Source organism: Uloborus diversus, chromosome 6 (genome assembly GCF_026930045.1).
Source record: "Uloborus diversus isolate 005 chromosome 6, Udiv.v.3.1, whole genome shotgun sequence".
NCBI classification, from domain to species: domain Eukaryota; kingdom Metazoa; phylum Arthropoda; class Arachnida; order Araneae; family Uloboridae; genus Uloborus; species Uloborus diversus.
The window spans coordinates 55,496,987-55,522,927 of record NC_072736.1 but is presented as its reverse complement, the minus strand read 5'-3'; the positions used below and the strand labels follow the sequence as shown (position 1 = coordinate 55,522,927).

The 25,941-nt window shown below is 35.0% G+C and overlaps 1 long non-coding RNA gene across 1 annotated transcript; it reads left to right on the top strand.

Moving 5' to 3' along the window:
* The first annotated feature begins 11,380 nt into the window (after nucleotides 1-11,380).
* LOC129223772 (uncharacterized) lies at nucleotides 11,381-25,023 on the top strand. The gene is made up of 3 exons (XR_008580647.1): nucleotides 11,381-11,480; nucleotides 18,038-18,134; nucleotides 24,886-25,023. It is a non-coding gene; the product is annotated as an uncharacterized LOC129223772 (long non-coding RNA).
* Nucleotides 25,024-25,941: the final 918 nt, after the last annotated feature.

Genomic DNA, 25,941 nt, shown 5'->3' with positions numbered 1-25,941 from the left:
TATATATATATATATATATATATATATATATATATATATATAAAAGAAGTAACCCCCCCCCGAAAGTCGGGTCTAGCTACGCCACTGCACTAACATACTACTAAAATCTACACTAAAGTTATTATAACATGAGATGTGCTAAAAATGGAAGGGGAAATAGATAAATGATATTATTTTGGTGTCCGTACAATATTGGTGCGAGAACCACGGACCCGTCGTAAAACCATGTATTAGTTACACTCTGATTTTAAATGTTTTTAAAATTATGTTAATGGTTCATTTTTTAAATTGCCATCATAGTTTTAACTTTTCTATTGTTTTTCTTCATTTGAAAAAGAATATTCCTAACCAGGCCTGTCAAGTGGGGATATCACGGGGGGGGGGGGGGGGGGGCAATTATGACATCCCTAAATTTTACAAACATACTAAAATTAGGCATTTTGCTCGTATTTTGTTGTTTTTTCCCGAACACAACACCTTTGCCCCCTCCCCTTCCGGAAATTTTTTAATGTCGGGCCTGTTCCCAAGCGTACATTTTAAATTAAATTCTATTCGTTGTAAAATATACACTACATTACGAGCGGAAAGAATGGCAATTGTTAACGTAAATTCCTATACACCCCCCCTCTAATCCCCATCAGCGTCAAAAGGGGCAATGAATGACCCTCTTAAGTTTTGAGAAATGAATGTATTTACAGATTGCGGAGCGTGTTTTTTTTTTTTTTTTTTTTTTTTATTTTTTCCGATGTAATTTATTGAGCAGAAAAAATTCGCATGTAAATGAGCATGTAAAGTTAGAAATGGGGGCTGCCTGCCATATATCATCAATCTTAGAACTGTTGTATCCAAAAAGGAAACCCCAGGGGATTTTCAAAAAAATAATTGAAAATTATTTGCAAAGCTTTAAAAAAAAGGCGTTTGAAAAAATATATTAAGAATTACGCATTAATTTTAAATAAAAATCATATGTTTTCTCTGTTTAGTTTAGATTTTTTATTACGCATAATTTTTGATATGATATTAAAATAACAATAAGAAATGCTCTTCACCTTTGTAATACAATGTTTATTTAGCACTTTTTCTCTTCATTCCTTCTTTGAAATTAAAATTTTCGTCAAATGACGAACGCCCGATAATAAGTCGAGAAATCACGTAATCACAGATGCCAAGGCGCCAACGCTCACAATCACGCCAAGTGGAAATAAAAACAGGGGTAGCCAGTGGCGCCCTCTTTGTTGCCATGAGTTTCAGCGATTGCCACGGCCGTTAAGTATTCAGTGGGGCCATGGTTTAATCTTTAATCATTTGATTTGGAAATGACATGACATTTACCGCTTTCGATCACGACGTTCTTAAACTGAGTTTTTTAGCAATAAATTATAGACTAAGTTGTTCTCCGATTATGTAGCTATCAATGGTGAAAAAATGGTTAAAATCCCTCCAGTAGTTTTGAAGTTTACCCCGGACATCCGGACAGAGATTAGTCCTATATGTATAAAGATGAGGATGCAATTCCTAAGAAAGCAATGTCATGCTTGCTCCAGAGAGGCCTTGATTCAAAATTTACATTATGATTACTTTTAATGTTGCTGTTGTTAGGCAACGAATTTTCGAAACAGTGGGTTTAATCTTTAATCATTTGATGTGGAAATGACATGACTTTTACCGCTTTCGATCACGACGTTCTTAAACTGAGTTTTTTAGCAATAAATTATAGCCTAAGTTGTTCCCCCGATTATGTAGCTATCAATGGTGAAAAAATGGTTAAAATCCCTCCAGTAGTTTTGAAGTTTAACCCGGACATCCGGACAGAGACTAGTCCTTTATGTATAAAGATTTGAAGAGGCAAAAAACTGAAAAACTGCGTTTTTAAGTAGTTAGTCAATTATATTTTTGCCACTTTGGCAAAAACTGGCTAAAACCTATTTTTGCCAAGTGGAAAAAGCTGCGGTTTTTCCATAGTTTTTTCCACCCATGGCAAAAACTTGCCAACCCTGCAGAAAAACACATTTTACCATTCGGCAACTGAAAAATATCTTCTAAAATATACTAGAATTGCTTTATACATCTAAACTTGAATAAAGTTTTCTGATTAATTTCTCCTTGGCATATTTTCTTTTAGATTATTTTAGTTATTTTTCCTTCTAAGAATACAACTGACTGAATGAAACAATTCAAATGTACGTGAGTACATCGTGCAGAGAGATTACATGCAACGTTTTTAAATGAACGAAGTCGTGAACGAGTTAAATGAACGGATCAAAAGAATGAACGATCCTGCAATGAACAGATCATTTATAAAGAACGACATTGCCCACCTCTAGTATAGATTGACGTCTTAAATAGTTTGTTTTTAGTTATTTAATAGCTCTTGCTTTAAGACTTTTTACTTCATAGTTGAGTAACATGTTTTGAGTTATGAAGAAAGTAAATAAATAAGTCATTGCGTTTTCTGGTAATTTAAATGACTAGTATTTCTCATTTATATTATTCGGTTAATTAATGCTAAATTTATCCATTAAATTTTTTTTTGTTCCGGACAGTATAGATAAAACAAAAGAAGATGTTTGGCGTCCTATTAGAGTGGTATGATATCAGAATTGTCCAATTTAGACTCTGAAACACCTCCTTGATAAACTCCTAAGTGCGCCACTGTCGTCAGTAACGGTTTCTCCGTCTCCTTGATCTCCCGACCTAACTCCCTTAGACTTCTTTTTTGGCAAAATGAAGAAAAAAGTAAAAATAAAACATTTTTAAGACATAAAAGAGGTTAATAAAGAAAAGAGATAATTAACTACCGTTAATTACATCCATTAAAGTAGTAGAAAAACGTTTAGTAGAAAAACGTTACTGCCTTGTGCTTTGCCTCTTATGTCATTGGGAGACCGAATGTTGCTTGACACCAGTACTTAGTCGAAAATCAAGTTCTGTTTTTACGTCCTTAGTTCTTTCTTTTGTTTCTTTCTGATCAATATGTAAGACTATCTATTGGTTCTTCAGAATTTTCTTGTTCTTTAACTTCTCTTTCTCTCTCTCTCACTCTTTTTTAAAGTAAAAGCTTTTATCTTGCAACTTGCAGTGATTTCCCCTAGAACTTTTTCGAAATTGTTGCTCTAAAAACGCTGTTTGGTAATGCTAGGCAGAGGAAAGGCTTGCTGTTTCTCCTGCGGCAATTATTCGCTATTGAGACCTCCAAAAACGCAATTGTGGATTGTCTTCGTTTATGTTAGGTAAAGGGGGGTTCGGGGTATCTTCCTGAATTTTTTTGAAATTAAAGCTTCAAAAAGACAGTTTTAACCGACCTTCGATGGTTTTAGGATGGAGGGGGGGGGGAGGAGTTTTCGGACGTTCTCCCATGTAACTTTATTGAAATTGTCGTCTTAAAACGTGCAATTTTTGATGGTCTTCAGTAATGATCGGGGGAGGAGGAGGTTCAGTGGTCCTACGCAGCAACTAAACTCCCATAGAAGTTTTAGATGATATTTGGTAATGGTACGGAGAAGGGAGTTCTCAGGGGATCTCTCCTGGAACTTTCTTGAAATTTCAGTTCTAAAAACGCAGTTTTAGACCATCTTTAATAATGTTAGGCATGGGAGATGTTCCATAGCCCTCCAGCACCAATTTTTCGAAGTCGGAACTCTAAAAACTCAATTGAATCGACAGATTTGAAAAGGTAATAAGTCCAAAAATCGAATTTTCTGGAAATTAAAAAAAGAAACTGTATAAGTTTCGTAAATTTCATTCAATATCTTCCGGCTTTGTACATGAGTTTGAGAGCTCAGTTAAGTGTAATGTAGTATCGTGAAAAAAATATTGGAACTATTTAGAATTTCTATACATCTGGCAGAAGTTGTTGGATTTATTTTCTTCTTAAAACTTACGAAATTTTTCGGGATAAAAATAGCAAACAACTTTTGAAACTAGTAAGAAATTATTACTTTATTTAATTGAAAATTACAAAAGTGAATCACTTAAATTATGAGAAGTAAAAATTAAATTATAAAGAAAAAAAACACACAAAATCAATCATCCAGGTGATGTTCATCCTGTAGTAGGCCAAGTCACCATTTCCATTTCATCACCATTTCCATTTCCATTTCGGTCACCATTTTCTTTTCGTCTGGAATGTAACGAAGAAGATTTTCAGATCACCCAGTGTTTTAGAATTTATTGCAAGTTTAGCGTTGTAAGCTGGATCCGTGGGTAATTTCACATCAGTTGTTGTTTTTTGCAAGAGGAAACTTCTTTTGACAGGGTCATCAATGAACTCACAAGTAGTTACATATCCTGCACTTGAAGATTCATATAATAAATGTCTGTATTTTAAAATTGCGAATATCTCCATTTTATTAATATTACGAAGTCCTCTTTTCCGTAATGATAGCACTGCTCGGCTAGCATGTCCTTTTCTGCAATCATAAAGAGTAACTTAATTGCCCTGTTATATATGAAACTGATCTAGCGATGTTCACACACACACACACACACACACGCACACACACACACATGGGTGAAAGACTAGGGCCGTCTTAGAATGTGATGGGTCCCTCGACACAAACACACATTACTGGGCCCTGTCATAAACATTCCCTTTTTTATACTGCCATACTCTAACGACCTCCACATTCGATACGAGGTCAAAAACCTGGTGGGAGGAGTCTGGTACGAGTTTGGAAGCCCCTTAATATATTTTTTTTTTCAAACGCATGTATCAATACAAAGAGAGAAAGTGGACTTAGCTTTCAGACTTCTGGGAGTCATTAAAGTATTAGCAATATAGACTTAATGGAAAGATTAACATTGAGTCTGAAATAGGGGGATCCAGGGGGCCTCTCCCCCGGAAAAATTTTGAAATTGTAGTCTTAAAAACTCAATTTTAGGCAATATTTGGTGATGTCAGGGGAGCGTAGGTTCAGGGTTTCTCCTGCTGCAATTTTTCGAAAGTGGAAATCCAAAAACAGAAGTTCAAATTATCTTCGAGTATATGCTATGAAGAGCGGTTCCGGGGGCTCTCCTCTGAATTTTTTTTTTTTTAACATTAGCTCTGAAACCGCAGTTTTAGAAGATCTTTGGTGATTTTAATTCGAGATAGATTCCGAGGTCATCCACCAGAAAATTTTCAAATTGAAGTCTTAAAAGCCTTTTTTAGTAAAGACTAGGGCACCGACAGTTACTCGAAGTTAAGTTCCAAAAACGAAATTTTTGCTGACCTTCAGTGATGTTAGGAAAACGAGTTTTCAGGAGGCTCACCCCGGAAAATTTTCGAAATTGAAGCACTAAAAACGAGATTTAAAACGTTCTTCATTGATGATGCCGAGAGAGAGAGGAGAGGATGGGGCACTCTCCCAGAAAATTTTTGATACTGTTAATTTAAAAATACGGTTTTAGACTATCTTTGGGAATGTTAAAAAAATGGGAGAGGTTCGAGTGCTTTCCTTTAGCAAATTTTCGAAACTGTAATTCCATGTTATGGCGGGAGTAGATTCGGCTGTTCTCTTAGGAAGTTATTCAAAATTGAAGACCAAAAATTTAAATTTTACGCGATCTTTGATGATATTAGGAGGGGGGGGGGAGGTTCTGGGGACTACCGGAATTCTTTCAACATTGGTTTTTATCAACTTATTTTCTTTTCAAACTGAGGGACCCGAATCCGTGAGTTTGTACAGCGTACAGAATACTTTATGTTTCGTCAAAAAATGTTTGAAACTCACATTTCAGCTGCCTTTGGCATTTGATTTGATAATCTTAATAATGTAGAGTCTTTCATGCTCCTGAATGGGATTTTAAATTCGCATTTTTTAAAATAATTTTACGGGAAAAAAAATATTTTGTCACTTTTATTCCAATTGTTATAGACAGGGTCGCCGAGAGCAAAAAGGGAAAAAAATGACATAGGTCAATTTTTTTCACAGGCCCCCTTCTACACCTTTCGCCATTAGCATATTTTACTCTCTGCACGAGTTCAATTCCGAGCCGGGCCCCTATTCTCCAACTAAGCTGACATGACCTCACGTCGACCCTTGTTGTAAGTTGCATTTTTGAGCAATTGTGAACTGTCATTTATAAATAAAAGCGTCAAAGAAAACAAAAGTATTTTAACTTTTTACGACCGCTAAGGTTTCCCTGTTTTTTTTTTTTTTTTAATTTATTCGTCTACATTTTATTACAGCACTAAAAATATATTGGCAGCTTCAGTGCCCGACTAACTAAAAGTAAGCCCACACTAATTCGGAGGCCCCTACTTTTGGAGGCCTCTTACACAACTATGTATAAATTACTTATGTGCATTTATGAATCCCCTTTGGGCCTCCTCATAATCGTGACCAAGAAAATTCGCTACTGGCAGGATGATTAAAAATTCCCCTTTAAAGAAGTTTTTTTTCAATTAATAAGTCATATTTATTATTATTATTATTTTTTTAAATACATGTATTTTTCATATCGTTGCAATGCTATGCATAATTCTTTGAAAAATGTGGAGCCCCATAGGAACATGGTCTGGGCGGCCAGCTCCAGGCCTAGGCCTAGTCAGCCTGTGTGGTAATCAGGCCCTGGACAGCCCCATTTCAGAAATCCCCCTCCCCTATTGGTGACGGCCCTGCCTCCCTCCACCCGTAACCTTTAGCCCATGCGTAAAGAGGAGCTGAGGCTGTGTTTTACGAATTTGCGTTATTCTTAACACATGCTCGCAAAATTTACATTTTGCTGTTAGTTGATCGGCCCAAAGCATGACCAGCACACCGGGCAAATTCCCGGTTGCCCGCCGGCTGTATCCGCCACTGTCTACAGCGGATGATGTTGGCCGTACGAATTTAACGCAGCATAGGATCTACACTGGAGAACACCCCCCTATTAAGCAGCATCCAAGACGACTACCGTTCACCAAGAAGGAAGAAGTTGAGACCCTCCTGAAAGAGATGCAGGAGAATGACGTCATCGAACCCTCGTCCAATCTTTGGGCCTCTCCGATCGTCTTGGTCCGAAAGAAAGACGGCTCCACCAGATTTTGTGTCGATTACCGACGGCAGAATGAAATCACCAAGAAAGACATCCACGGATAGACGACACCTTGGACCCTCTTTCTGGACACAAGTGGTTTTCAACCTTGGACTTGAAGAGCGGCTACTGGCAGGTAGAGATACACCCTGATGACCGAGAGAAGACGGCGTTTACAACTGGACAAGGCTTATGGCAGTTTAAAGTGATGCCCTTCGGCCTCTGCAATGCACCAAATACGTTCGAGCGTTTTATGGAGACAGTGTTAAGAGGACTTTCCTACGAATCCTGTCTGGTCTACTTAGACGATATCATCATCGTGGGACGCAGTTTCGAAGAACATCAGACTATAATCTTAGGAAGGTGCTGCAAAATATTAAGGAAGCCAATCTGAAGTTAAGCCTGTCCAAATGTATTTTGTTCCGTCGAAAAGTGAACTATCTTGGTCACATCATCTCTTCTGAGTGTGTACGAACGGATCCAGGAAAGGTATCTACGGTCAAGAGTTGGAGTCGTCCCGAAAACGTCCATTAGCTGCGAAGATTCCTCGGGCTCTGCACGTACTACAGGAAGTTTGTGAAGAGTTTTTTCAACATTGCACGACCTTTGCATAAGCTGACAGAGAGCAAGCAAAAGGTTGAATGGTCCAAAGAATGCGAAGATGCATTTCTGCGACTGAAGGAGGCTTTAACATCAACGCGTATTTTCTCATATCCTCAGCCTGGAAAATCCTTCATCCTCGACACTGATAAGAACCACGAGGGCATCGGAGCTGTTTTATCCCAAGAAATTGACGGCAATGAACATGTCATCGCTTACTGGTGCAAATGCTTATCAAAGTCAAAGCGAAATTACTGCGTGACCAGAAAGGAGTTGCTGGCCATTGTCAAAACTGTAGAACACTTCCATCATTACCTCTACGGCCGAAAATTTCTGCTTCGGACAGATCATGCTTCGTTGACTTGGCTTTTGAACTTCAAAAATCCGGAAGACCAGATTGCCAGGTGGATACAGCGGCTCCAGGGATATGACATGGAGATCAAGTATCGAAAAGGGTTGTCTTACGGTAATGCAGACGCTTAATCAAGGAGGTCCTGAGAACTGCCACTATTGTTCCCGAATCGAGAAACAGTATGGAACGACTAGCCCTACGGCCTATCAGGTGAATGACTTCAATATCATCAGAATCTGATCCATGGAGTGACGACCAAGTTCGAAGAGATCAACTTGAAGACCCAGACATAAAACCAATTTTGGAATTCATGGAAAGTGACAGTGAGGGACCTAGCTGGCACGACGTTTCCATCTTCAGTCCTGCAAGAAAAAGATACTGAACATTATGGAACTCACTCCATTTACGGAACGGCGTACTACACCGAAAATGGGAATCTGACGACGGTAAACATCTTGGGCATCTAGGGGACATTTAACATACTACTTCCTCAATCAAGGATTTCAGATGTGCTGAAGGAACTACATAGTAGTGCAGTTGGAGGACATTTTGGTGTCTTGAAAACCCTCAATAAAGTTCGGGAGCGTTTCTTCTGGAGCAAGGCGAAGGATGACTTGGAGAAAAGGTGCCTTCTTGTGACGCCGGTGCTGCCCGTAAAGGACCGAAGAAAAGAAGCCGAGGGAAGCTACATCTGTACAACGTTGGAGCTTCTTTCGAACGAATCGGGATCGACATCCTGGGTCCTCTACCGAGAACTGCGGACGGGAACAAATACATTCTCGTTTCCATTAACTATTTCTCCAAATGGCCCGAAGCATATCCCATTCCAGATCAAGAAGCTACCACCGTAGCAGAGACTCTAGTCCAGCATTGGATCTCGAGATATGGAACACCTTTGCAGATTCATTTTGATCAAGGGATCAATTTCATCTCTACTGTGTTTAAGGGCCTATGTCAATTCTCGGAATTGAGAAAGCTAGGACAACACCACTACACCCACAATCGGACGGCATAGTGGAGAGATTTAACAGCACAATCCTGAATAATCTCTCGCTTATGGTCTCCAGAAATCAACAGAATTGGGACAAAAAGCTACCTTTGTTTCTGATGGCCTACCGCAGTGCTGTCCACGAGACTACCGGATATGCCCCATCTCATAAACTCTTCGGATGAGAGCTTCGGTCGTCCTCCGGATGCGCCTTCATCGCCTGAGGAGTATATCTAGGATCTCCAGGCCCGGTAGGATGAAGTGCATAACTTCGCACGGGAGCGAATCAACATCACGGCGGAAAAGATGAAGACCCGATACGACACAAGGTTTACTGAACATGAATTCAACGAAGGTGACAAGATTTGGTTATGGAACCTCATCCGACGGAAAGATCTTTCACCCAAATTGCAGTCGCATTGGGATGGACTCTATAAAGTCATTAACCGACTGAATGACGTCGTAGTGAGGATCCAAAAATCCCCTAACGCAAAACCTGTTGTACAAAATGATGGGTTAGCCCCATAGTATGGCCATAGTTCATGAGTATTACGTAAGCAACCATGGTTGATAACATAAAAGTTGTAGATAATTTTTGCTTTTAATGTTTAGTAATATTTCTTTATTATTGTGTTTTCTTTGATTAGTTATTTTTTTAATGTGCGTATTTGTAAACTTGTGATATAAGTTTGGCATCCTTTCTGGGGATTGTACTGCCCGGGACGTGCAGACCTTAGGAAGGGGACAATGTTACAAATTCTATAAATAGTAATTATATTTTTGTGATTAATTTGTTGTAATCTAGCTAAATTTGGCGTTTATTCCATTATTTTTGATCCAAAATTATCTTAGTAACGTAACCTGTGAATAGTTTCTTGTAATATACATACAATCCCCTTACATTCGATTGAAGTATATGGTCCCCGGGATAAGATTTGTGAATGGAATAAAAAGAAAATATGAGAAATTTGTAGAACTTAGTAGGATTTTCTAGATATTTCTTCGCTCGGTATAAGACTCCGGGCGTCTTGTGAATGAGAGCAGTCAGTTGTGCTTTTTAACGGTCTGATTCGTCTGGACCGTTGTTCTCTTTATTGTGAGGCACTTCGCGCTGTGTTATTGCGTATTTTGATGTAAATACGTGTTTTACCGTTGAGTTTACGGTGTTAATAGATATTTGCCCAATTGCTATGGTTAATTTAACGATATTTCTTGTACATAATTGTAAATAAATCTCCTGTGTTTTCTCAAGAACTGTGTCGTCATTTAAAGAAAGTTTGAAGCTGCACGGAACTGGTAACAAACTAGCATATACTTATTCGCAACTCCAGAGCTCGAATACGCTACCTTGCGGTGATTAACAATACTAAAGAAAAAGGTAAAATATTCCGTTCCACGAGTTTTCTTTGGAGAAAATTACAGGCTTCAGAGAGTTTGTGGTGTAATGTAATTTCAGAGGAATAGAAAAAAAAAGTTTCCCACAAACACAATGAAATGTTACTCATTCATTAAACTTCAAAGTAAGTTATAAGTTACGGCATCTGTTTGTTTTACCTTTTTCATCCGCCATTAGACAGTGGCTGCAGCGCCCCCCTATAGTTTATTGGAGTTGCGAATTACTTGTGGAAATGCATTCAACTTCGGAAAAGTAACATATGTTCAAAACAGATATTACAGTAGGCAATTCAAATTCAAAATTCTCTAAGCATAATTCAGTTGTTGTTGTGTGTTGAAAATCTTTGATCCTTTTGTCAGAGATTTATTATCAATTTTTCCTCTTCCTTCAAACGTCAAAAACATCATGCGTTTCATTCAAAACAAATAGAACATACATGAGGAACATATGACGCATTTCTTAAACGGCAACATTTTTTATTCAATTTGCTTTTTTTTCCAATTGAAGAGCTAGAAGTTGATTAAAAAAAAATAGCACAGAAAATATCCATAACATATGAGATTCACCATCAAAACAAATATTGCATCATCACGATTTTCACCCCTCTCTCGAAAGTAATACTCTCATTGATTGATATTGATTAATATACTTGCGATTATCATCGACCAGTATCTCATATCCCGACTTCCAACTTGCGATTGTCCTAAATGTTTCACTTGAATTCGACATCCCACAGCGATTGCCCCAAGCGACCGCAGAGTTGTCACATAAGTTGTCTTCCGCACGTAGTAACTATAACCGGGGTAACTTGAAAATGTTTAAATAAATAAATTAACTGTAGCTGTAACTTGACAAAAGTTACCGCGGTTCAGTTTGGTTTGTTTGGATTTATAATTACGATCAATAGTTAAAACTTGACAATAAGTTTTAATTATTTTAATAAGCCTAAACTTGTGAAGTAGATGTATAACAAGTTGACTTATTTGCATGAACAAAGCCTTCAATTCGTCAAAAAAAAAAAAAAAATTCATTCGTTCAATTCCTTCTGTGCAATTATGAAGTTAATACTAAACTTAAAAATTCTCTAAAACTTTTATTGATGTCACTTTAAAAGCTAGAAAACAGGAATTTGTTTTCAACTGTTTTAAGTAGGTGTATTTTATCGAATTTTATCTTCAGTTCTCTACCTTCAACTTTTATCTTTCAAAATATTAGATCAAATATTTTATTGATCAATAAACTTTTTTGAAAGAGTGCAGTAGAGTACGTGAAATATTTCCATTCAACCTTATTGTCTGTCAAACGTTTCGCTTTGTTCATATTCTGTTTACTTGAAACCAGTATTTAGAGAATTTTACTTTTTTTACTGATCTTTCGTTTGTCAAATGTTCTGCAAGGAAAGTTTAATCGATTATAAGAGAGAACAAACGTATGCCTGCTTCAAAACTGTTTTTATTAATTTAAAAGTCGCAGTTTTTTAACTTCAAAAAAGTAATAATAGTAATCTTAGCTTTCGAATTTTATGTCCTCTGTCCTGTCATATTTCCGAAAGCTGAATCTTGCGTCCCATTACAAGCTTAATTTTCGAAATCCTTTCTGTATCTTAAAAGTATCTTTTGCACTCAAAATTTTTTTGTATGAATTTTTTGTGCAAAACCTCCCTACTTTCCAGCTTTTGATGATGACAGCTGGGGCATTCCACGGTATTTTTTACATTATGTAGAGTCTGTAACGTGACCTTTTTTTGCCATAACTTTTTAATTTACTGTTTGATTTGCAAATTATTTTAATTTGAGCTGGTGTGTTGGTAGGAAAAGATCAAAATAAAATAATATGCTACTCAAACTGTAAATTAAAAAGTTATGGCAAAAAAGGTCACATTACGGACTCTACATAAATGTCAAAAATACCATGGAATGCCCCAGCTATGAAATACTAAAGTGATCTTTGGAACATTGATTAAAGATATTAGTCCAGCGTTTCTATGCTTTTTAACCTCTGGTAAATCAGAGAAGCTAATCTTTTCTAAATCTTTCCATTTAGCATGTAGTTCAGTCGGGAGCTAGTTCTCATTTACTGCCATAGGAAAGTAAAGGGCAGTATGCAAAAATGAGTTTTCCAGATATTTGGAGAAGCTTGTTTTAGATACCATACCTACTAACAATAGGGAATTGTTAGAATTAGAAGTTTTTCTCTTGCTTAATTTTCAGAGGAAACCAAATGAGAAAGCTTGTACAACAAAGCTAAATAGACAATAGATTTAAATATATATATATATATATATATATATATATATATATATATATATATATATATATATATATATTGTTTTCCAATTTGCAGGATGCATCCTTCGGAAAGGAAAGAGAAGGGAAAAAAATGTAATGAATAATATTACAAATCTCATTATGATGAATGTAATGAAAATTTATAAGAAACAATTGATGTGTTTGGTTTTCAGGAAGGTAAATTTGCAGATACTGCCCTTTATCTTTCCACACTAGAGTATGCAGTGAACGGCGTTTAATTGAATTGACCGCTTTAATGAATAATTTTCGAAAACAGAACCAAATCCAGCTTTATTGAATTGGCCGTTCTTTGGAATCAAAAATGTTCAGAACAAACATGATTCAAATAAACAGCAACCACTGTAGTACTTTAATTTTATTGTTTTTGCATGTAATTTATGCATGTAACCGATTCTCCTACCCTATAAAATACCTTACTTACAGTGGCGCAGCCAGATAAATTTTATGGGAGGGGTTTTCAAAATCAAATATTGTTGCTTTCTTTCACATTCATTTAAAGCACAAAAACATTCAATACATTTAATCAAATAGTTTCTATGGATTCGTAATTTTTCATTTAACACTTGCTTAAAAATAATTTATGATTCGTGTTGATATCACTATGACTTTAAAACAAAGATAGTGGGGGAAAAGCACAGTATATTTATCATTAATTTTACTGTAATCTTATATTTATTTTTTTGTTGGGGTTTTGCAAGATCATTTAAAACAACCTCTTCAAATACATCAATGTTTAAGGATGTCAGATCCTAGCTAATAAAGGTTTCGGTCTTTGAGAATTGAGAAGGAGCCTCTGGAAATTCGGTCTCGTAGGTTTTCTCTCTTTAGGCTTCTATAAAAAGGATTTGTGCAGTGCTCGAAGTGCTGAGCAGCTATGATAGCCTGTTGAGCTTTATTGCGACTATTTTAGCTCTCTTAAACATTGCTGGTTATTTTAAGGGTGTTTTGAACTTTTTATTTCATTATATGTTCCTAAAATCTCTGCATCCTTTAAATAAACTATTTATTATAAATATATAATATTATGATTGGAATTATGCAGGTTTCTTCTCAGAGGGCCAAAATGACCCCCACTGAATCCTTATACGAACACTGTCTTAATGCTAGTGTTAATTGAAATAAAAGTACTGGTAAAAGATTAGTTAATTTTTTTGAAATTATTTTATCACGTGCTAATCAGGTACCTAAATTTTTCTAACTTGCTCATTTACTTTTCAGCTATCAACGCCAGTAAAGAAAATGAAGCATTTATTGCCTATTGCTTACCTAGTGTTCTAATTTTATTCATATAACTAGCTGCATTGCCCGACTTTGCACGGTGTACCTCAAAAATAAAAGTAATGTCAAGTGACGTATGTTCAGCAATCAGTCTTCAATTAGAGAAAAAAAAGAAAAAATGCTGCTAAATTTCCCATCAAAACAATCATTTTTAAAGAAAGAAAACCAACAAATCAAAAATTTCCGAATAAATTAAACGCAACCCTCTATAAATACAACTAACATCCTTAAAAAAAGAAAGAAGATAAATCGCCAAATAATAATCAAAAGGGGAAATTTTTACCTCAAAACAACAGCAAAATTTTATTTAGTTGCAGCCAAGAAAAAAAGTGGCAACCTTCTAGTAGGACTCGACCGATGCATCGGCGCCGATGGTTCAACAATTTAGCCATCGGCAGCGGCGGCCGATGCTAACTTGCAGGAAACATCGGCCCATCGGCCTTAAAAAACATCGAAAAGCCGATGGAATTGGCCGATGTTTTTTGGGGAAAAAAAAGGACCTTTGTTGTTTTACTTTTCAATACAAAGTAAGTTGAGTTACCGTTTTCATATAAAATAGTTTACTTAAATTTTTGTATGAATTTCTATTTTAGTCACCCCTGAAAGAGTTTTTAATGCTGCATTCAGGTACCGAACAAGTTAATTGTTGCGTTGTTTCTTGCAGCTGGATGTACGTATGTACCTCTCATAAGTCATAACTCAAAAATGGTAAGCTGTAGAATGCTAAATTTTACATGTGGGGTGTACGTACGTTCCAGTTGTGCACTTCCCTTTTTGTTTTCGATCGGGTGTTCTAAAAAGCCTATTTACTTATTTTTTGTGAATATTAATAACTTATTTCAATGCAAAACTAATTTAGCGTCTCAGACTGACGATCATTTGGTGATATTTTGCCGCATTGGAGACCATGGAAACAAATATGAGATGGCGAAACCGGTTTTGTTTCATTTTGTTAGATTCCCGTTGAACCAACGGTAATTTTTAATTTTTCGATATTTGTAATATGAATCACAGTATTGCAGTTTTTTCTGTATCGCTTCGGCTACAAGTTCGGAGCTACAAGTTTGAGGCCCGTCGAAATACATTCTGGGGCCCTATTTCTCTATCACAGAAGTTGTAAAACATTTATCATAGGCATTTTTGTAATTCCTACGGTTCCCCTATGGTTATGGGACCTCTCGCACAATTGCAACATTTGCTATATTTTAAATCCGCCACTGCATATCAAAACAAACTCGGGTGCAACTATTAAAAGGGTTTTTCTGCTCAATGTTTGATTATTTTGAGCTCTATTTTTTACGACTATTTTTTGTATTTCCGAGAACACTTATGTGCCCCTCCTCCCACTCCCTCAGTTTCTGAAACTAAACTTTAGTTGTACTTCTGAGTTGTTTAAAACTAACACCATTCATAAAATTAGAGATTTTTTTTTTCAAGCTTTATCTATTGTTTAGGAAGAATTTCGAGCATTAATGTAAGAAATTGATTAAAGACGTTTTGAATGGTGACATAATTCGGAATTCAAAGGGACTTTTGAATTTTTTTTCGGAAGTGCTGAAGTAGATTCAGAAACTCTTCCGAGGCGTTGGTGGTAGCGGTTCTGTACTATAAAAAGGGGGCCGAAGTTGGGGCCAAAGTTTAATGTTGTGAATTACTCCAAAATCAGAGGTTGACCCCCCTAACCCACCCTCGTCGTTTCAAGCATTTCTTAAATATTTAACGATAATTTATTTTGTTCAAGAAATGTCATTTTGCATATTTGTTATACTTGTTTCACCTATATTTCGTAATGAGCCTACTTTTTTGCTTCATTAATAGCGATCGATTTTTTTTCATTTGTAAGTAACTATTTTTCTGTATTTATGTAAAATCAATGAATAAGTTATTTTTGTTTTCATCATATTTTTAATAATATGTTGTAGAAAAGTTTCAAGGATTTTCTATTATGCATTTTTTTTTTAAATTTCAGAAAATTATTGTTAAATTGAAAAATTTAATTTGAACTTGTTTCTAGTGCTTCAAAAAAGATTAAACAATCAAATTGTTCAATATTACGTGTGCAAACATCAGATCAAGTAGTATATGTATTCAGTGATTAACTTGGTGTAAATATTGAGTTTGTTTATTTTGGCTGCGTTTTAAGAACCTCGCTCTTTTTATGGCTATTTCTTTTTTCCGTAAAATTTGTGTCACTGTTATAGCTTTTATGAAAAATGCAAACTTTTCTGTTCGTTAACTTTAAATAAGTATAAAAATATTCCTGTTAGGATTTAATATTGTAATTTACCTGTTACCTTTTTTGTTTAATTTGATGACTAAAAAATGTCTACGTGCACTCTTTCCACTTTAATTGCGTAATTTGTTGACGGTTTCATAGTTTTATTCTTATTATTTTTTTTGAATGATTAAACAACATAATTTAATGTTTTTTAACTATCTTTAGTGTACCTAAATCCATACATTATTACAATATTACTAAAATCTTAGTTATATGTTCAGTTAAAAAAGAAAACAAATCAATTAGTTATTAAACAGTCTCGTTGTTTTTCATTCTTTCTTTTTTTTTTGGACTGTTGTTTTTTGTCTTCCATCATACCAGCAGTCAAAAAAGGAGAAGCATAACTACACCCTGTAAAGATTGTACGTAGTACGATCCAAAAGTTCGAGGGACAAGCTGTACCATCAAACCTTACCCAGACTAGTTCACATTACCGAAGCACATCCACCTTCAAAAGGTCACCTTGAGGGACTATGTATTTCCGCCAGTGTTCATATAACTTTTAGAAACACTCCTGGAAGCCATTTTTCGCTACCTTCTGTGATGCAGTTTTATCTTCTCCTGACGGAAGAAAGCGGCTCCCATGCAAATGTTTTTTTGCTGAGAACAGGTAAAAGTCACACGGAGTTAAGTCCGACGAAACGTTATGTTATTTGTTTGTCATATCAGAGTATTCACCAATCGAGCCGTGCATCCTCAACATGAAAGTCGACTTCTTCCCCACGATGAAGTTAAAGCAGCAGCGCAAGAGGCCTTACAGAAGGTTGCGACAAATGTGTTCCAGGAGTCCTTCTAAAAGCTATACGAATGTTGGCATAAGTGCATAGTCGTTCAAGGTGACTATTTTGTAGATATATGTACTTCGGTAATGTGAACTATTCAGGGTAAGGTTTTATACAACTTGTCCTCGAACTCTTAGATCATGGTAAGTATGAGTTTTCAACTTACTATTTCATAACGTTTTTGAGTGACGCAAGTTTTCGCGCATAAAGGCATCACAAAAGAATTTGCGATAATTAACTAAGGAGGTGTTCAAAATGGATATTTTTGTCATATATATGTTCTTAGGTACATATGCATGTACACATGTGCCGAAAAAACTTGTGAAGTTTAAATTGGGTAATCGTAAAATAGAAATTTAGGTTGAAATCTGATTTTTTTTTTTGTGATTACAATTCCTTATTCTGAGCAAGGAAGCAAAGTGAAAAGAATTAATGATCCTTTAAATTCCTGACAATCTTAATAATTTATTTCTGTTAGATTTTCTTTTTTTTTGCCATCGGCCTATGGCATCGGCAATCGGCCATTTGGAGGAAAACAATCGGCCATCGGCCATCTTTGAACAATCGGCATCGGCCCATCGGCCAAAAAATGCCATCGGTCGAGTCCTACCTTCTGGACACTAAATTAGAATGAGATCGCACAAACAATAGTTTTCCGATATGAAAATGGAGTTCCATTAGGCTTAAAAGTGCTTTTTAATTTTTTCCCGGTGATTTTACAGCTTTTTTTTTTAATTCAAAAAAGTGAACAAACTCTATGGGTATTTTTTGAGTAGCGTGAAAAGTCAAATTGATCGAATAATTATTTCGGGTAGAATTAGCCATTTAATACCATTTTAGGCTCTTAAAATTAAAATTTGAATGCTTCCATACTTTTCTGGCATTTGAAATCCCCGTACATTCCTTCTCGGGAGTCCAGGTACCTCCCTGCCAAATTTGGTCGAGGTCCGACGTAAACTAGATTTGTATAGGGAACATACACATACATACATATATATATGCACATATACACACATATTTGTTTTATTTATATAGATTAAACTATCTTTTTTGTGTAGGAAATGCCTAACAAAGAACATGATGACTTTTCTGATAGAAAATTTCGAGAAACCCTCAACATCACTATTATTAATAATTTCATGGACCTGGACAAAGGTTTGTTTTATATTTTCAAATCAAATAATTTAATGCTTTTTAAATAATTCATGCGAGTTGTTGAAATTGTGTTAACCTGTTATTTTCTGTTGCAAAGGACAGAAAAAATTACGGCACAAAAATTACTTTCTGGAAATGAAAAAAAAATAGTTAAGTGTGATTGAATAGTGGGATCAGTGGATCTGTGTGTGCTTATGTTCATATTCATTTCGTGTCAACACTAAAATTTGGCCGATGTGGTTCTCCAGGGAAACTAAAGACGCTTTAAATTACATGCAAGCCGCTTTTCATAGGTTTAAAAAAACTGCTCACTGTGCAGATAGGCTCCAATATTGTAAAGCAAGGCGTAAATTTAAGTATTTGGCACAGATTCAGAAAAGAGAGTTTGAGCAAAGACTGGCAGATAACATAGACAGGAATCCTAAGAGGTTTTTTGCCTACGCTAATTCGGGGAAAGCTCGAAATAGTCATATTAGGCCACTTGTTGATGAGCAGGGAACTTTAAAATTCAGGACAATAGTAATATTGCTAATGTTCTTAATAACTTTTTTTGAGTGTTTTTAACGATAACTGTATCTTAACAGTTAACTCCAGTAAGACACAAGCTATAGTACAGCTTGAGGACTTTGTATTTTCCAGGGATTACGTTTTACTTCATTTGAAAAAAATCAAAGAGACTAAGGCTCCGGGACCAGATAATATTTATCCAAAATTTCAGTTGAATGTGCAGAGTAATTAGCAGAGGTAATTGTAAATATTTTCAATGCTTCTTATAACTCAGGCAGGGTTCGCAAAAACCCGGGTTTTTTTTTAAAAGCCCATGAACCCGGGGTTTTTTGGGTTTTTAAAATAAAACCCAACTAAAGCTGGGTTTTTTAAAAAAAGAAATGTGAGTTTTTGTCTTTTTTAGGGAAAATGTGGGGTGCTTGTAGCATATTGTAGCGTAAGTATATGGACAAAGCACAAAATTATCTTGGGGTAAAAACAGCTGGAAAATTTAGCATTTTCTGAAGAAAGTTAAAAAAGACAACGAAACCCAAGAATGGTGAAGTTTCAGATTTTTTTTAGTTTCCATGATTACCAACATTTAGGGCAAAGTTACTTCTCGAGTGATAAAATCTATTGTTTGTTTGTTCATTTTTAATTACATTTTTTTTTGCATTTTATTTTATTGTATTTCATTTTGTCATGCAAAACTACTGTAGAACCTCAAGTAGTTTAAATCCCTTTTTTTACTGAATTCCAGCTTAATCAAGACATTTCTTTGAATTTTATGTTGCCTGTTTTTCTATTTCTGTGTATAAAGTGAGAAATATTAAATTTTTTCGTTGTAAGATAATGAAAATACTGTATATTCTATTGTTTTCTGTCCGACCATTTGTAAAACCTGTTAATTTCTAAAAAATATACCTTGTTTATTCGAGATTTGTGACGTGTTGGTTTGCAGAAAATAATTCACATGAAAACCTTTTAGCTAGAGTAGTTTCCTCTGTACAATCATTGAGAAAATTAGACGTCACAGGACTTAGTCAAGATAATTTGAGTTATTTATTGACCAGTTAAAGAAAAAAGTTAAATATATTTATTTAAAATCTTTGAAGTGTTTTTTTAATGCCGTTAAGAGTTAAGAAATACTATTAAAGTTCAAAATTCATTTTTTATGCCCATTGAATGTGGTAAGAAAAAATAAAAAAGAATTTTAAATCGTGAAAGTATTTAAATTAATTAATTTTTTTAAAAACTTCTTAGAAAATTTAAAGAAACCCAAAAGTGGGCTAAATAATGGGTTTTTTTAAATGGGTTTTTTCAAAAAAACCCATTGAGTCCAACCCAATTGGGTCTGATCCGGCCAACCTTGAACTCGGGCACAGTGCCAGAGGATTGGAAGCTGGCTAATAATACACCGCTCTTCAGAAAAGGGTCTACAGGAAGTGCAGGAAATTATAGACCTGTGAGTCTAACTTCGGTGGTTTGCAAAATTTTTGAAACATTAATAAAAATTAAGGTAGTAAATTTTTTAGAGACTAATAATCTATTGACTAGTTTTCATATGGTTTCAGGAAAGGTAATTCTTGTACAACTAATTTATTACATTTCTATGACAAAGTTACCTTGGCTTTAGATAATAAGAAGCCTGTAGATGTTGTTTACATTGATTTTCAAAAAGCTTTCGATAAGGTACCGCATGTTGCTCTACTTAGCAAATTAGCTGATATAGGAATAGGAGGGAAAATTTTCATTTGGGTAAAAAAACTGGCTGACAGGAAGGAAACTAAAGGGTAGTTGTGAGCAGAAATTGTTCTAAATGGAGTGAGGTTTTAAGTGGGGTTCTTCAAGTATCAGTGTTAGGGTCTGTTTTGTTCATTGTTTTTATGAACGATAGTCATAAAAATATTTCTAGGAACATGAATTGTTTTGCTGATGATGCCAAAGTTATGGAGATTGTAGAAAATGAAGAAGAAGCAAATCAGCTGCAAAATGATCTGGATCATATTATGGAGAGGGCTGATAAATGGGGTATGGCTGTTAATGTTGGGAAATGTCAAGTGCTATATTTATAGCATGGGAAATAAGTGTACAAGTTATTATTTGCAATTTTTAGTCATTAATCAGGCAGAAAAAGTTACTGATCTAGGCGTCTTAATAAGTCAAGATTTAAAGTTTAGTCAACAGTGCAGCATAGCTAGTAACAAAGCCAATAAAATGCTTGGGTTTATCAATAGATCTATTTCAAACAAATCCAAAGAAGTTCTTCTGCCCTTATATAGAAGTTTGGTAAGACTTCATTTGGAGTATGCTGTTCAGTTTTGGTCTCCTTATCTTAAGAAAGATATTAATGTACTGGAAAGGGTTCAAAAGTGGGCTACAAGGCTAATAAATGGACTTTCTCATTTAGACTACGATTCCAGGCTTAGAATGCTAAAAATGTACAGTCTTGAGCAAAGAAGAGACCAAGGGGACATGATTCAGTTGTTTAAATTTATTAAAATGAAAGATGTTACGAGGCTAAAGTTTAGCACTGAAAACAGGACAAGAGGTCATTGTTTTAATCTATTTAAATCTCAGGCTAACATGGATATTAAGATTTTTTTTTAAATTTTAGCAGGGTAGTGGAACCTTGGAACAGCTTACTGGAAGAGATGGTAATGAGCAAGGGAGTAGATAGTTTTAAGAGGGCCATTGATCTTCACTGGGGATTGTAAATTGACTTGGAACCAGCTAGCTGGGCCCAGAGCCTGTTGCTGGTCATCACTTTTGTATTTGTATTGACTGCATTTTATGCAAAAAATAATAAGCTGTACAAACAAAAAATGAAAATTCAAATCTTCTGAAAATCATGAACAAATGGAAATAAATACAACATTTTTTTTTTGGTTTTTTTCCAAAATTTTGCAAAACAGTGCACTACTCAAAATTTCTGCACTGGGGCTAGAACAAAATAATAATAATAATGATAAATCTCTGTTCTATTGATAATTCTTTAATTATTTACCACCAGATTAAATTCAATTTATAGGCTTGGTCAGGCAATTAATTTTGGGTTTCAAAAATGAGGAGATGTATTTATTTTGAAAAAGAAGTAAATAAAAATATCTGTTTTCTTGATGAAATGGATTCATTTTCTTGCTGAAATATTTTTTCTACAACTTCAGCAGAGTTAGAACATTTTTATACCTCCAGGAGTGCCCATCCCCAGCTCAATCGCGCAAAATCCCCCCCAAAATTTTTTGAACCCCCCTTGCTTTTATATTAGGTTAAACACAACCCTTTTCAGAATCACAAATTTCCAGTTAAATTTGCATTCATTTAATAAATCACTCAAACTTATTTTTTTTAAAAAAAGAAAGAAATTTGCTGAAGGAATATACTTACAACAAGTATGAAAATGAACTGGTTACATTTCCGACAGCAAGTACAAGCAATAGCATTTTGTAATAAATTTAGGATCTTGTGAATAAAATCGCTGCTACCTTTACTAAATTTTGCCGTTAGCTCCGGATTTTAAATTTGAAAGTGGCAGCTACCAGATTCGCGCGATTTGTTGTCTCGGCTAAATTTGTAATTTATCTATAAATTCCAGATCAAATAATGACAGCATTAAATTTTTCAGGACCGTCGTGAGATCAAAAATCATGGGAGAGGGGCATTAGTTTTAACGAGCCTTCCTTCACATTTCCCCCTAATATACTTATAAATAGAGTGAGAAAGGGAGAGTATTCAGCTTTTAATTTAGGGGGGATTCATTACTAGATTTGAACAATATTAACCTGAATAATATTGACTGAGAAATTGGGGGTTTTGGGGTTTCTCTCCTGGAAATGTAGTTTCAGACGATCTTCCGTGATGTCAGAGAGAAAAAAGTTTGGTGGCCTTTCTGCCGCATTTTTTAAAAAACTCTAAAAACGCCGTTGAAGATTGCTTCGATTATTTCAAGAAAAGGAAGGATTCATGTCTCTTCCCCGGAACTTTTTCAAAATTATAGATCTAAAAATGCATTTTTAGACCACCTGTAGTACTCTTAGGGATAGGGAAGATTAGATAGGCCGGCCTCCCAGTGCAAAACCAGAGGGGTTCGGGGGCTCTCCCCGGAATTAAAAAAAAAGTTTATACGGCAGAACGCTTTGCAGTTATTCTTGATAATCCTCCTGCGGCAATTTAACAGCCATTCAACAATACAGTTTTAGATGACCTTTAGTGATGTTAGCAAGAAGGGGGGGGGGGATTTTTTGAAACTGAAGTGCTAAAAATGCAATTGTTGGCCATCTTTGGTATTGTTAGGGGCAGGCAGTTTTTCAAAACGGAAGCTCTAAAACACAATTTAAGCCAACCTTCGATAGTGTTAGGGTGAGAAGTTCTTGGAAGATCACCTCAGGACCATTTTTCGAAATTTTCGCCCTAAAAACAAAATTTTAAGGCTATTTTTAGTAATATTATCGGAGAACTGGGGATGGGGGGAATTCCATTGGAAAAATGTCAAACTTTCAATAATGTCACTGAAGAAGAGGATTCATGACTCTTTCCCGAAATGTTTTTGAAATTGAAATTTTTAACAACTTGCAATGATAGGGAGGGGGCGTTATTCTGAAAGTTTTTCAAAGTTGAAGTCCTAAATACGCATAACCACAAAAAATCAGTCACACACAAGTACACAGAGATTGATATTTTCCAGAAATGGTCAAAATGTTTCATCTGTTCAACACACAAACTTAAAAATACGAAAACTTTCATGGATGGAATAATTAACTTCTTTCTATGTATTAGATGTAGAAGAAAGTAAAAATGGTTTGAGATATTATGAGATAAACTGCTCTACTTCCATCAGCAGAGTATTGAATATTTGATAAAAATCATTACTGATTAATTGATGGAACTGTAATTTTGTAAATGATAGAAAACGTGGAAGTAAAAGTGAAATGAAAAATTCTACATCAACTCAGGCTTGTTTACAGTGGCGGCGATTCCCCACTTTTTATGGTTCATTTACTCTTTTTTTTTTTTTTTTGAGTTTATAAACCAAAACTAGAAATCATTAAAAAAAGAAAAGTTAAAATTTGTAGAACATAATTATTTATTTTACTTTGTATATCTGTTTACGAAACATTGTTTAGCACAAGCAGTAATTTTTAATTTATGTATTCATTGTTTAGATATTAGTAAATCAATTGTTTTACTTGAAAACAAGCCATAGTTTTCAATGAAATTATTCCAAGTGTTTGTGACATCTCAAAATACTTTGGGATAAATAATGTAAGTCTAATTCATATCTGAAGTGTTTCTATGAGGAAATCTATTGTGTACAAAATTCATCAAATTTTGTGATACAAAATCTTAATAAGAACGTGAGTTATAAGTTGATAGGTTTTGATCAATTACCACTCATCTGTTCTGAAAACCAGCCCTAGCACAGTTTTTTACTTTTCTCTCTCTCTTTTTCTCTTTTTTTTTGTGCCGCTAAAAGTCCTATAGCTTTTAGCTGTCGTTTTTTTTTTACCTTCCCTCACTTTTCAGTCCCAATCGCCGCTTCTGCTTGTTTATAAAGAAAACATATTATTACTGTCCAGACAAGGGCTAAAAATTATGTTATTGGAAAATTTTAAAACTAGTTCTTATCGATTTTCCTGTTGTTAATGAAGCTATGATTAGTTGGAGCACAATGGTAGAAATTCTTACGAAAAAAATATTTTTTTCCCATTTCTAACCCCCTTTTTTCATTGCTGTTACACGTTTTCACAGTACAGAATTGTGCTAGTTCTAGAAAAAGTCATGATAAATTAAAATGAAATCAAACCATCGGAACTTTTTTTTAAACAGACGCTCTGACAATATCCCGTCTCTGAGGAGCTCTTCATTGAAAAAGAGACGTGGTTACTTAATTTTGGAAGAAGTACGTCAAAAAATATTAGTCCATGCATCTTACTATTTCGCATTGAATAAATTTAAATATCTTTTGTTCCTCCAAAAATTTCATGTACCCCCCCCCCCCTCCCAAAAAAAAAACATTATTTGGGGAAAGAAAAAATCCCCCCCAAAAAAATATTGATGGCACAACTTGCTCCATAATCTCCCCCCCCCCCTATACAGGGGTACCTACTGTGTTCATTTTTTCCATTCTTTTTATTAAAATTAAGCTTTCATAAAAATTATTATTTATTTGCTGATATGTATTTTTTTGAACTGCTTTAAATACTTATTTATTTGATGTTGAAATCTTTTCTAACTGAATTTAATTTTACTTCTTAATGTATTTTAGGTCTTAATCCTGAATTTAATGCTATGTTATCTTCATTCTTTCACCACATGCAAAATTCTTTTAAAGAAATACCCCACATATTTGTAAGTTGCGGCTTTGCTAGTGAAAATGAAGATAATCCGTCATCTTCAGAAGTCAAGCAGGAGATTGAGAGTAACTTATCTGCTGGTAAATTAATTTACTTTATTTGATTTTACTCTATTCTTAATGATGCATTAATTTTATTTTTTAAATCTAGCAAACACATTGGTCATGGGCAGTGGCAGATAAAAAAAAAGACAGGGGGAGGGGGCACAAAGTAAATTTGTGACTAGACACACAAAGTGACTAGAAAATCGCCAGTCAAGATATGATGGGTTAAAATTGCTTCTACATTTGAACGAAGCAATGGCCTGTTTGGTGATATTTTGATGGTTGAAATGTTAACCCTAACTCCAGTGAATGAACCCTATCCAGTAGATAGCATTCATTCTTAACCACTTTTTCGTTTCTTTATTCCCCTGAAAGGACACAGTCTTACCAGTAAAACAGTTAAGTAGTCCAGTTCAGCCTTGTTACAATAAAGTCTTTCGCTGCATGTTAAAAATAACCAAAACATATTATCAAATTATCATGCTGTGGCACGAGTTTCATTGTTGATGACATCAGGAGCGTTACTCGATCATTAGCTGTTATATATATGAGGGTGATAGTACTAATAAAAATAATTCATTATGATACTATGCAAATAAAAGAAAAACATGCATATAGAAGCCAGAAAAAAACTTTATTTAAAGGGCGAGAATAAATTGTAATTAAAAGTTTTGAACATACCTCCTACAAATACATGTAAGCACTATATTTTTGTGTACAAACATATGAAATTTAATTCACCTCTTCTAACCCACGATGGGTTATAAAAATGTCTTTATTTTTTTAAAAGCAGGAACCTTTCCATGGAGGTAGTTGAGACTGGTACAAAACAAAGAATATTTAAATTTTGCTGAATGTTTGGAAGTGCTGAGGAAAGTTTGAAAGCTTCCATCCAACTCTCAATTTTTTGTGGTTTGCGTAACT